This window comes from Etheostoma spectabile, chromosome 6, assembly GCF_008692095.1.
Source record: "Etheostoma spectabile isolate EspeVRDwgs_2016 chromosome 6, UIUC_Espe_1.0, whole genome shotgun sequence".
Taxonomy (NCBI): domain Eukaryota; kingdom Metazoa; phylum Chordata; class Actinopteri; order Perciformes; family Percidae; genus Etheostoma; species Etheostoma spectabile.
In genome coordinates this window covers 25,225,824-25,236,319 of record NC_045738.1, presented here as the reverse complement: position 1 = coordinate 25,236,319, position 10,496 = coordinate 25,225,824, and the positions used below count along the sequence as shown (strand labels likewise).

The following is a 10,496-nucleotide window of genomic DNA, read 5'->3' as shown; positions in this document are numbered from 1 at the left end:
TCTCTCTCTCTCTGGGAAGAATGCAAAATCAACAATGACCATCAGCAGCCATACACCTTAGCTAATGTTAGCAATAAATGGTGGTTGATCAAATAAAGTCTGTTCCGTGAAAGTATTGCAGTAGACAATGATGCCATAGATGTTACAGGCCTAATGAGACTATTACGCACAGAAAAGTGAGTGAAGGGCAGTGAGTGCAGGGAGACTCCTGTAGGCGGCGGGTAGCTTTTACAGAGCCGGAGGCTCTCATGATACTGGTGATTAAATGGTGTGCAGCAGCTGGTGCCTGTATTAAAGCATCTAATCACCCTTGAATGATGGCGGCAGCACACTCCGTCTCCTCAGTCAAACCTAATTTAAATCAAAGCAACAAGCATAAACATTGATATTTGTTGGTGGCACAGCAGCAATGTGCCAAACACAATACAGAAAAATGTCAAAGTCTGAATATTTAATCAGCACTGCGACACATGCCGACATGACTGCAGAAAACTGAAAAAATGGACTGCTAATCAAGCAGCTGGTTACATCCAGCATGATGTACACACCCCTCCGAGACTATTGGAACAGAGAGGCCAATTCTTTTTCCTGTACACTGGAAACATTAAAGATTGCCATCAAAGACAAACATAGGAAACAAGATCAGCATCTCAGCTTTTATTTCCAGATATTCACATCTGGATCTATAACTTAGAAGATGGCACCTTTGAACCCACCCAATTTAATGGGAGCAAGATTATTGGGACATGTGGCTGACAGGTGTTGTTGCCCAGATGTGTCCTATTACATTGATTCTTCAAACAATAAAGAGCTCTGAATGTCTACTCTCCGTATTAGCTTTTGGTTTCTATGCAATGCCGTCACTAACAGGGACGTTGTAGAGCGTCCTCTGGTGGACAGACTATGCAATGTCATCACTAACAGGGACGTTGTAGAGCGTCCTCTGGTGGACAGACTATGCACGCCATCAATAACAGGGACATTGTAGAGCGTCCTCTGGTGGACAGACTATGCAACGCCAACACTTGCAGGGACATTGTAGAGCGTCCTCTGGTGGGACAGACTATGCAACGCCATCACTAACAGGGACGTTGTAGAGCGTCCTCGGTGGACAGACTATGCAAACCATCACTAAAGGGACGGTGAGAGCGTCCTTGGTGGACAGACTATGCAACGCATCACTAACAGGGACGTTGTAGAGCGTCTTGGTGGACAGACTATGCAACGCCAACACTAGCAGGGACATTGTAGAGCGTTCTGGTGGACAGACTATGCAACGCCAACACTTGCAGGGACATTGTAGAGCGTCCTCTGGTGGAAGACTATGCAACGCCATCACTAACAGGGACGTTGTAGAGCGTCTCTGGTGGACAGACTATGCAACGCCATCACTAACAGGGACGTTGTAGAGCGTCCTTTGGTGGACAGACTGCAACGCCAAACACTAGCAGGGACATTGTAGAGCGTCTCTGGTGGACAGACTATGCAACGCCAACACTAGCAGGACATTGTAGAGCGTCCTCTGGTGGACAGACTATCAACGCCATCAATAACAGGGACGTTGTAGAGCATCCTCTGGTGGACAGACTATGCAACACCATCACTAACAGGGACGTTGTTAGAGCGTCCTTTGGTGGACAGACTATGCAACAGCCAACACTAGCAGGGCATTTTAGAGCGTCCTCTGGTGGGACAGACTATGCAACGCCAACACTAGCAGGGACATTGTAGAGGGTCCTCTGGTGGACAGACTATGCAACGCATCACTAAACAGGGACAGTTGTAGAGCGTCCTCTGGTGGACAGACTATGCAACGCCATCACTAAAAGGGACGTTGTAGAGCGTCCTCTGGTGGACAGACTATGCAACGCCATCACTAATGGGGACCAATGGACTGTGGGAGGAATCATTACCAAGGTGTGGAGAGAGAAAGGATCCACTCATGATCCCAAACACACAAACCGAGCTGTGGAACACGGAGAGATAACGTCATGGCTTGGGCTTGCATGACTGCTCCTGAGACCCATTACAGCAACGTCCACAGCCCGATTTTGTCTGCCAATTTAAAAAGGAATGTAAGTGCTAGTAGGCACATTTTGTTACAGTCAGACCCAACCAGCATTACTAGTATCCCCTGTTTCCTGTCTTAAAGCTAAGCTACGCTAACCTGCTCCTGGCTTAATTATTAATTTTTCCATCCCCAGTTCAAACAAATAGTCCTTTTGGTGAACACATGTTCCCTGTGTTTAGTATCCTACCAAAAATATCTGATGGACTGCCTTGGGAGAAAGATGCTGTTCCTCAAGCACAACGCTACAACATTTGAAATTTTTGGTAAAATATTTTAGGGTGATGTGTGTGTTAGATGAGATAAGAGATGAGAAAAAACGATGTTTGGGAAACAACCATAAGGAAATTGAGAAACACTGCTAACACCACAGGTAAGACACACACACATTCATTTCATGTGTAATGATAATTACACAAAAGCATAACATCATGTCTAACTGACACATATCACCACTGAATCGGTACACTTACCACACTCTGCCTTTAAAATACATTTCTTCCCACTATTAAATCAACTTCTGCACATAACACAGCAGCACAATGAGCCCACAGACGAGTCAGACGGCCATATGACATTTTTTTTCATTTTAAATCTGCTGCAGAAAGCCAGTGAATGCTGCTTTGTTGACAGTTTCCCTCGCCGAATCTGGGTTGGCAACAAAGGATGTCTTTCATCCTCCGTGGCTGCGTTGCTATCTGCACGAGGCGGCGAACGTCCCTTATCTAGCCCCAGGTGAAGGTTAAACTTTGTCATTCAACAGTTTATCAATACCAAAGCCACGGGATTTAAGGCTTCTTCCCTCTCAAACGGAGAGCTGTTTGACACACAGCGCTTCACACTACAACACAGAGCTGATCCCAGTCAATGTCAACTATATTTAGATTATCTTCCTGTCATTGGAATAAGAATAAGGGAAGGTGTATTGCTTCAATTATTCATCCCAAGTGGCTCACACTGCTTTGTCCAATTTTGAGCCTGTGGACCTTGTTGGTCCAGCGAACTCTTGGACCAGTAGGGTACCATGGATTCTCAGGGGTCTTTGACTGGTTCCAATGGAGAATAATTAATCTTGCTGAATGTATAGTTCAAGAAAATGTACATTAGTTTGATTAATGCAGTCACTGTTTTAGTCCTAGTAGTATTTCAGTATCATTTCCATTGTGCATTGTCAGTGTCTTGCAAAGACTCCAGCTGACTGTTATCACTGTGTGATACAACACGCACACTTCACTAAATCCAATCATCTGTTTAAAGAAAGTTGCTTAGTTTTTGCTCACCTGGTACGTTCATCATTCAGAAATTAAATGAATTCACTTGTTTACCAAAGTGCAAGTCATTGTCAGGGTTCAGTTTGAGACTAGCTAAAGATTTGGATTAAGATAAAAGAGACAATGTAATGTAATGGTTAACGACCAACCCATTCTCTCTCCCAACTCGTAAAATCCTGACGCTTGGTCAGTGTCTCTCAGCAGCAGGTACCGATGCAAAATCTCCCTTGAACGTCTGTCTGGAACGCAGCAGGCAGAGTAGCAGCTCCACCACGGCGCTGTCAGATGACTTAGTTTTAAGAGAGAACGGTAGAGAGTAGAATGAAAGACTGAAAGCCATGTAAGGAGGTTGGTTAGGGGGGAGGGATTGGTCAAACAACACAGGACTTTCACCCAGGAGACCGGGGTTTGTAAGAAACGCTAAAGGCACCTTACCAGGTGTCGCTTTTTGATGTGCTAGGATGTTGATGCAACATGTGCTCAGGGTGCTGGTCCAGGGGGTTAGAATTAGGTGGTTTGGGTTAGGGGGTTAGTGGGTTAGGGGGTTAGAGTTAGGGGGTTAGGGGGTAGAGTTAGAAGGTTAGAGTTAGGGGGTTAGAGTTCGGGGGTTAGGGGGTTAGAGTTAGGGGGTTAGGGGGTTAGGGGTAGAGTTAGGAGGTTAGGGTTAGGGGGTTAGAGTTAGGGGGTTAGGGGTTAGAGTTAGGAGGTTAGGGTAGGGGGTTAGAGTTAGGGGGTTAGGGGTTAGAGTTAGGGGTTAGAGTTAGGGGGTTAGGGGTTGAGTTGGAGGTTAGGGTTAGGGGGTTAGAGTTAGGGGGTAGGGGTTAGAGTTAGGAGGGTGGGTTAGGGGGGTAGAGTTAGGGGGTTAGGGGTTAGAGTTAGGAGGTTAGGGTTAGGGGGTTAGAGTTAGGGGTTGGGTTGAGGTTAGGGGGTTAGGGTTAGGGGGTTAGAGTTAGGGGGTTAGGGGTTTAGAGTTAGGTAGGTTAGGGTTAGGGGGTTAGGGTTAGGGGGGTAGGGGTTAGGGTTAGGGGGGTTAGGGTTAGGGGGTTTAGAGTTAGGGGGTGTAGGGGTTAGGGTTTAGGGGGTTAGGGTTAGGGGGTTAGAGTTAGGGGGTTAGGGGTTAGAGTTAGGAGGTTAGGGTTAGGGGGTTAGGGTTAGTGCAGTTTTGTGCATGAACAGGTCCTGAGCATGTGTGTGTATTTCAGGCCTGTGTGTCTTGATTTCAAACAAAACAGAGTGTAATTTGTAATTTCCCCACCAGGGGATCAATAAAACGTATGAATTATTATTAATTAGTATCACACCCACAGTCCTTGATAATGTTAACGTTAACTTACATTACGCTCCTCGTTCACATGAAGTAGATGGATTCAACTTTTAGCAAATGAGGAACGGGTGACTCAGCGCCCCGCTTCTCCAAAATCCCTGCGACGCTGCCAGAATGCATTGCACGGCTACTCCCATGGAAAAGAATGGGCAACATGGAAATGATGCTGACAATGGACACGCACCATCGATCAAATAATTATCATAAAAAATACAAACTCTGGCGTCACATTGGGCCGTGTTCTGGTCTGCAGGCATGGCAGCCAGACTGAGCTGACCTCACCACCATGCTTCATCATCCCATTTCCTGTTCTGATAAACGTTGGAGAAAACTCTTAAAAACGCTTAACTCTTAAACTCTTAAAATCTGCTTGATATGGACAGTGAAGTGACACATCTACCTTTTTATATCATGATTCTAGATACTATGGTCAATATTAAAAGTCTTTCTGGGCTGTTGTAGGGTGGGTCAGGAGTGACATCATCTCTGATGTATTATGGACCATCAGAGATGGGATCCTCCCAAATGATGATGCCTCAGGCAGCAGCCCTGTGTGGCCCAGAGGATCATGGGACTATAGTCATGCTATTATCGGGACTTATGTTATGCTGAAAAGCCTATATGACTCTGAGGACCTTTCCCATTGTGCATCCTTGATTCCCCTCCTCTCATCTTAGTCCCGCCCACAAGAGATTGGGGCCAAGGAGCCGAGGCTACATCCGTTTGACACGAGCCATCTCTGCCTCTGAGCCGTCATTAAAAGCGACGTCAATTAAATATGACGAGCAGCACCACTGCATCAGCTGTCTGTCGTTCTGTATGCATTCTGGATGCGTTCCGCTGCATTTTTCGATCTCTGTCAGTGAAGTGTTCATGACCATTTCTATGTATTTACTTTGAATTCTATTCACAGGGGTCGTACATTTGTACTTGTTGTATTTAATGCACACACACATACATAGGCTAATACATTTATAACAGCATATGGCCTACAAATACAGTATGGCGATGTATTTAGATACTCAGGCATGAAAATAACTGTACAAATATAAAGGCTATGCATATATTATATACAACAACCACCACCTTCCACCCTCCTGAATTAATGTTTTTCTCTGATTCAGAGACCCCCATGGCCGTTTAACTGGCCCTCGGCTAACCCTGCAGGCTCCGTTGCTTTTTAAATGATGGATTGTATTATTTAAGTGTTTTCTATAACAATTTACTTCAATGATTAGAGATGCTGCTTGTAAAAGTTTCCATGCGTGCAGAAACGCCACAGCTGCAGGGACATACTGTCTTGGGGAGAAAAATACATAAAAGGGTTGCAAATCTGTCTAGAACTGTACCCGTCCCAGTCTGTGAAGGCTCATTGCACCAACCTGTAGGAGGCTCATTGCCATCTGCTGGCCAAGCTGAGCCTTCCTTGTGTGGCATCATTTCCACCACTGGCAAAAAAAAAAGCAACCCACACCGAGCGTGTACATGTGTCTCCTCCAGCTGTTACCTCAGCACAGAGACTGATTTCCACAATCAAGGCTACACGAGACATTTCTCTCAACACAGTGTGTGAGTCTGTTAGCATCAGTGCCCCAGCAGCCGAGCATTCCTCTCTTTACACAAGTCATAAAAGCTGCAAGGCTACATGTAGTTAAGAGTCAAGCTAAGGTCAATCCAGCTTCGGAAGTCCCACTTCTATGGCACGGCACACTTTGGGGACTTTGGCACTGTGTGCCGGTTCACTATAGAAAAATGTAAGCGCTAATCTGACGGGCCTGGAGCAGTGTGCTTAGTGATGAATAGGGATTATAGCGCTTCTTTAAATGCCGCAGTAGCTCTGTCTGTTTGATTCCGATGCTCGGTGGCGGCACAAAGCCGCGGTTTATCCCTCGCGGCGGGAGAACAGCACACCGATGAGCTGTTTGACCACCACTATGACCAAGTAATTGTCCGAAGGCACGTTCCTGCAGGCCGACCTACTGTTTTAGGAATTAGCCCTAAAGGAATTGGAACGAAATGTTTTCCCATACGCAGTTCTATTTGGGCTGTGTGTGTGTGTGTGTTGTGATTTGGTCTGCTCCTCTATTGATCTGCCAGGCCCAGAGGTGGCGGGCAATGTGGAGCGCACTGCAGAATAACAATGACAGAGGGATGGAGGGGCAACATGGAGACTCTCTTTCTTCTGGAGAGAAGCCAGAGGCATCGGAGGGATCCAAAATCATGATAGACACAGATGTGCAATCTGAGTTCAAGGGCAATTCAGGCCAAGCAAGGGTGTGAATATTATTTGTCCACATGCACAATAGGGCCGCACAAAATTTCTATTTTTTTTTTATTTTTATCAATATCAACTGGCACAATATACTAGTAATGGTCCAATACCATTTTTTCTTTCTGATACCTGAACTTGCGTATTGGCTGATACTGAGTACCAGTACGGGAGTGTCATATACTGTATTATGAACTAACTGATGTATCCTACTATCCCTGCATGGATGTGATATGATTTATATATTTGTTGTTGTTAACATGAACATGAACAAATGCAAATAATGAACGCAACGGAGCTTTATTTTATTATCCAGTTTGACAGTCAGTCATAACGGAAAAAGAACATGAATAAAGTACTTTAAATATCATATTCAGGTCTAAGTTACGTGGTATTGGTTCGGTGCATACACTCCAGTACTCAGTGTTACTCATACCAGCATTGTAGGCAGTATCAGATGCTTTTACATCTCGACAATAAACACACCGTGAAAGACACTCAGAGATATTTTAGTGTTAGTTTAAATAGAATATCAGCAGAAAACAGCACTTCAAATTGTAACTCATTCTTTTTTAGAGGTACCTTTTTTTTAATATCTCATTCAAAGTTCAACTTAAATAAATAAAACACTGTTGTTCCTTTCATTTGTTTTAAATTCAAAAAGCAATTTCTTAGTATTTTAGCAGAATACAGAAAGCAGCAGGAATGCCAAACTGAGTACTCTTTATAATCTGTGTATTTGTTGCAAGTAATATCCTTATGGCGACATTCATCACATATTGCATATTTCCCTCATATCGTGCAGCCCTAATGCACACACACACACAAGCGCAGATAAACACACCCAGACTGTGAAAGGCGTGTAAACAGCTGGAGCGCTGAGCCCAGCAGCTGGGGGCTTCATCCTCTCTAGGTCATCCTCTTCTCCGTCATGGCAGCATTAAGGGGACGTGGTGCTTCTGCGGCATTATTCGCTTTTGTCCTTGTCAGTCCATCGGTGCTTTCCTCCGAGGGGTATGTGGCAGTTTGATGTGTTTGGGCTTTTTTTTTTTTTTATTGACGAGGTTGAGTGTAGGTCAGCAGCAGGCCGGAACTCACTCCTACATCCAGTATTCTCTGTAGCTTCTGTGACACTCTTTCTCAGTGGGTCTGCCCCCCCCCGTGCAGGGTTTACCGCCAATTATTCCATGCTTGCAGCGTGAGCTACGATGTGTAACACACCGGGCTCATTTTAATCGCCACCTAAGGCGGACCCGGCCTCTTTGATCTCACTCTGGACTCGACTAATGTCCGCGTAAACATCCAGCTGCTGTTCATGTGTCACGTTCCTATTACATGAGTTTACCCACTGTATCTTCCACGTGTCTATATCGACAACGGTTTGGATCCGGGATTGGTCCAGTTCAGCTGAATGTCCCTCATTTTCAGCCGGATGTCCGTCCCCGTCCTCTGTCTCTGTGTTGGTGGATTTCTGAGGACTATGGTTACCTGGTCCTCAGATCTCTGCAGGGTAAATCCAGACAGCTAGCTAGACTATCTGTCCAATCTGAGGACTACGGTTACCTGGTCCTCAGATCTCTGCAGGGTAAATCCAGACAGCTAGCTAGACTATCTGTCCAATCAGAGTTTTCTGTAAAACCACTAAAACTACTGTTGAACATACACAAACCTTAGCGCCGCCCGAGACGACTATGATTGGTTTAAAGAAATGCCGATAAACCAGGGCAGGATTTTCGGAGTACATCCTCCAGAGGAAGATCTGGACATGCGAGACTAGGTCAGAGCAGACACAAGAACACAAGAAGAGAGCATGTGACTGTTCAATCAGTGCTGTGTCTCCACGTCTGAGCTCTGTGTTACCAACCACCAAGGACCAAGTTCCCCTGCATTGAGTCTTTGATGCATTGTTATGAGTCTCCGGCCATGCTGGCTACTGTTTAATGAGGCAACATCTCAGTGGTTGCTTTATGTGCGGCCTGTGGCCTTTGGCTGTGTACACACTCGCTCTGACTTTGAGCCAGTTGAATCAACAACACTTTCAGTGTTAATCATGTGGACGATTATGCTTTCACTTCACAGATACAGTGCTGGAAGAAGTATTCAGATTACTAGTACTCTGTTACAAGCAAAAGTCCCGTATTTAAAAACCCTAATATTGTAGAACGTGTAAAGGGTCCAACCAGCTGTGTGTTTAATGGTCTCATCATCTCAGCTGGACTTGTAGGTCGTTCTATTTTTTGGCTAGTTAGAAAAGACTCAAGTACAAGTACTTCAACATTTGTACTTAAGTACAGTACTTGAGTAAATGTACTTAGTTACAATCCACCACTGCATATGTATATGGGAGGCCCACCTGGTTCTATACACATGTTGAAGGGGCCTTTATTTCTACGCAGATGATCAAAAAATAGTGTATTTTAGACTCTGTTTGGATCTGTATGTACAGTAACACCCCGTCCCCCCCGTCCCCCGTCCCCCTGGCTACCAATTCACAGTATATGTTAAAATAATATGTACATGAGGGTGTGCAACACTGAATAATTAATGTCCTACAGGCTTTTCCCCCCGCTATCCTGCACCTCGCTGGCATTTTGTGTGTGTGTGTGTGTGTGTGTGTGTGTGTGTGTGTGTGTGTGTGTTTCACACGGTTTCAAGCGATTGCTGTCTGCTGCGGCTTGGAAATCGACTCCGGTTCGGATCCCATCTGAGTCTTATTGTGAATTTCACACCTTCCTGGCTCACCACAACACAATAGACATGGTGTGGTTCCTGTGGCAACAGGCCTGTCAGTCAAGGTCATCCATAACCCAGAGAAAGACGGAGCAGTGAGTGGGACTGCGAACAAAGGAAAAGTCTCCTCCATCCGATGATTAGTATTTTGTAGCGTGACAGAGCGTGATATGATTTCTGTATGGACTGATGAATTGAGGAAACCTGTTATGGACAAAATACACACTGCTCCCGTACCACGTTACACCATGTTGTTTTTGAAGTGGCCATCATTAAGTTCCATCCTCTGTCGTTGCTTTTAAAGTATTACTTTAGGAGTCACAATTTAGATTTTGAATCAAAATGAGCTTTTGATTATGACGAAATCAAAAGTATAATCAGAGATTTCCTCAGTTCTTTTTCTCTCGCTCCACCCGCCTACCTGCGCCCATCCGAAGAAAACACAATAGAGGCATCGAAGCTTAAATTCCCAACTATTATTCCCTCTTTTTTTGCGTAAATTAAGTGACTTATTAAATCACTTTATGTGATCAATAATAAAAAGCAACAAATGTATAGATTGTTATAAGAATGTGTTTGATGAGCTTCCCTAACACCAAATTGGTTATTTATCTTTTATTTTATATTGTTGTAAATTGAATCTACACATTTATAGTGTGATGTGTATACTCGGATAATTGTATATAATTGCAATATAATTTAGTTTTATTACCTTAAAAATAACAAACAATTAGACAGTTCTTCTAGACTGGAATTGTCTGTGGAAAATCTGATGAATGCATTCAGCAAAGCTGAAAACACGTCTGTTTCCTAAGCTTTAGGTTTAGACCTTTT

At 44.5% G+C, this 10,496-nt stretch overlaps 1 protein-coding gene and 1 long non-coding RNA gene across 2 annotated transcripts in view; one reads left to right on the top strand and one right to left on the bottom strand.

The window, feature by feature from the left end:
* LOC116690620 (uncharacterized) overlaps nucleotides 1-3,606 on the bottom strand; it is an 11,970-nt gene extending 8,364 nt beyond the window's left edge. The window contains exon 1 of the long non-coding RNA XR_004332308.1: nucleotides 3,485-3,606. This is a non-coding gene — a long non-coding RNA (uncharacterized LOC116690620). The remainder of the gene's footprint in view (nucleotides 1-3,484) is intronic.
* The window catches only part of cdk14 (cyclin dependent kinase 14), a 205,066-nt gene that overhangs the window by 34,849 nt on the left and 159,721 nt on the right, over nucleotides 1-10,496 (top strand).